We start from the raw sequence: 3,027 nt of genomic DNA, 5'->3' as shown, positions 1-3,027 counted from the left end.
ATATAGTCCCTAACCAGGATACCTATAGTGAGCACAATCCTAGTTCCCCATAGGCCCTTATATAGGATAATAATTCCCATCTCTCCCTGGCCTGGATTACTAACCTGGATAAAGACACACCTACGGTTAATGGTTTCCACAGCCAGCATGTATGGATTACGTTCTAGGAGCACCATTCTAAGCACTTCGCCTGAATTACTACATCTCAACCCTCAGAACAACTCTGGGTGCCACATGGTATCTACTCTGTTTTGCAGATGAAGAAACTGAGGCACAGAGACGTTTGGGAACTTGCTGCAAATGAAACTGTAAGGGCAGAGGCTGATTGGGGTCCAGGCAGTCGGACCCCCGAGTCCATGTCATTAACCACTATGCCTCACTGGCCGGCGACTGTTCCAGAGTGTGGCTCCTTCAGGCCAGGAGTGGCTAGGACCATACGGAGCATTCATCCCGCATCTCATACGTTACACGGAATCACAGGACTATGGCCTCAGAGCTACCTTTTAGGTTGTAATTTTTGATACACAACAAACTAAATTTCAGGCTTTGAAACTATCATGGATATAAAATTTTAAAATCTCAGGCAGTTATCTTCCAAAGTTATTTGCTTGCATTGATTATTGGTTCTTTGCCTTTTTATGCTTGCCAAAAAATTAAATTTCTTCTTCAGCTCACTTAACAAAACCAACTGGAGGACTCCTACCCCTCCTGCTAGAATATCCCCAGTACCAGCCTCTACTGGTAAGAGGTAAATATGTCTAGTANTGCCCGTTTCTCCACATCCTCGCCAGCATCTAGAGTTAAGAGAAGCATATTTCTGATGACCAACATTTAGTTGTGGTGTAAAATATGTTCAACTAAAAAAATTGAGGGGCACCTGGGTGGCTCAGTCGGTTTAGCATCCAACTTCTGATTTTGGTTCAGGTCATGATCACAGGCCTCACCATTGCTCTCTCTCTCTAAAATAAGATTGAAAATGAATGAATGAATGAATGAATAGATAAATAGATAAATAAAATAAGATTGAAAATGGGGCACCTGGGTGGCTCAGTTGGTTAAGCGTCTGACTTCAGCTCAGGTCATGACCTCACAGTTTGTGAGTTTGAACCCCGGGTTGGGCTCTGTGCTGACAGCTCAGAGCCTGGAGCCTGCTTGGGATTCTGTGTCTCCCTCTCTCTCTACCCCTCCCCCACTCATGTTCTGTCTCTCCCTCTCAAAAATAAACAAATTCTGCAATATATACAAATAAGGAATCATTACATTATACACCTGAAACATTAATGCCATATGTTAATTATACCTACATTTAAAAAAAGGAAAATAAAAAATAATAAACCTAAAAATAAAGAAATAAACAGTAAACAATTTTTAATTAAAATTTTAAAAAATCAAAAAATTGGGGCACCTGGGTGGGTCAGTTGGTTAAACGTCCGACTTTAGCTTAGGTCATGATCTCACAGTTCATAGGTTCAAGCCCCGCATCAGACTCTGTGCTGACAGCTCAGAGCCTGGAGCATGTTTCAGATTCTCTATCTCCCTCTCTCTCTCTGACCCTACCCTGCTCATGCTGTCTCTCTCTCTCTCTCTCAGAAATAAATTTTAAAAAATTAATTAAATAAATAAATTTAAAAAATTGATTTTGTACTCTGCAAACCCAGGGTATCTAATTTTTCCCTTCTCTTCCATAAATTATAAACTAAACCATTTTTCAGCCCAAAATCCAGAGAATACATCTCATGGCAATGAATCAGTTGTTATAATTACGTGGCTGGCACTGACTACAAAATATCACTTATGCCAACATTTCTATGGATATTTTTTTCTTCTCTTATTTATAGGAAATTTATGTGTAGACTTTTTTTCAAAAGTTTATTTATTTTGAGAGGGAGACCAAGCGAGTAGGGAAGAGGCAGAGAGAGAAAGGCGAGAAAGAATCCCAAGTAGGCTCTTCACTGTCAGCACAGAGCCCAAAGTGGGGCTTGAACTCATGAACCATGAAATCATGACCCGAGCCGGACACTTTTCCAACGACTGAGCCACCCAGGTGCCCCTAGACTCTTTTCTAAGACTAAACCGTCCACCTTGGCTTTCGGTCTCATTCTCGCTCCACGAATTAGTGCCCTGCTCTCCTCCTCAGGCCTTCCTGTCCCACGTGCTCCAACCACTCTATCAACAGGGTCAGATTCTGCCTGATCCTCCTCAACCCCCCCCCAAATTAAATCCTAGATCCCCAGACCCTTATGTGGGACAAGAATTCCCATCTCTCCTTTGCCTGGATTATCTGATTTCCTTGGGAAGTTATCCATCTTCCTTAGGAGTGCTAGGTTTTAAGGAGGGATATCAGGAATCATGAGAGGGATTAAAGTGCCTCCTCCCCCCAACCAATTCTTTCCACAGAGCCATCCACTTGTCAATGATTGTGTCAGTTTCCTCTAAGAGTTTCTTTCTAAGTCTGAAAACATTCCCTTACACTGAGGGCGCGTGTTCCCTGTTTTCTAGTTACCACTTAACCTTTCTCCCCAAACATTTCACTGTGTGGGACACCTGCTGTGTTCCAGGCCCACAGCTCGCAGGGCTGGCGCGGGGTGGGGGCGCGGGGTGGGGAGTAGAACCGCGCCCTCAGCGGCCACTTTGTAACTATCAAGCCCTGAAACTCCTTTCGCTCTTCCATTCAGTGCCCCGTCCAGAGAAGACAGCCCTCGCAGAGTTTATGCTCTAGAGATGGAGACTGTGCAAACGAACCCTGGGTTAGAGTGTGGCTCCGAAGGGCACAGTAGACCTCACACGGGGTCAAATGTCTCTGAGAGAGAGACATTTGAGACTGGGATGGCGAGAAGGAGCCAGTCAGATGAAAGCCCGGCGGGCTGGGGACATCCTGGGCAGATGTGACCGTGTCAAAGGAAGAGGCCACCTTCAGTATCCAGAACAAAGAGCTGCACGTAGCACTTGCTGAGCGGGAGACAGCTGTGCTTGCACAGTCTCTCTGGACAAAGAAAACTGCTGACAGGGTTTGGGGAAGCATGGGGT

The 3,027-nt window shown here is 44.7% G+C and overlaps 1 long non-coding RNA gene across 1 annotated transcript in view; it reads right to left on the bottom strand.

Moving 5' to 3' along the window:
- Window positions 1-774: 774 nt before the first annotated feature.
- Window positions 775-3,027, bottom strand: part of LOC144241406 (uncharacterized) — a 6,173-nt gene continuing 3,920 nt past the window's right edge. The window contains exon 3 of the long non-coding RNA XR_013338065.1: window positions 775-959. This is a non-coding gene — a long non-coding RNA (uncharacterized LOC144241406). The remainder of the gene's footprint in view (window positions 960-3,027) is intronic.

The sequence above is a fragment of the Crocuta crocuta genome, unplaced genomic scaffold, assembly GCF_008692635.1.
Source record: "Crocuta crocuta isolate KB4526 unplaced genomic scaffold, BGI_CrCroc_1.0 scaffold25, whole genome shotgun sequence".
Lineage (NCBI taxonomy): Eukaryota > Metazoa > Chordata > Mammalia > Carnivora > Hyaenidae > Crocuta > Crocuta crocuta.
The sequence above is the reverse complement of the archived record's forward strand: the minus strand, read 5'-3'. Positions and strand labels throughout refer to the sequence as shown.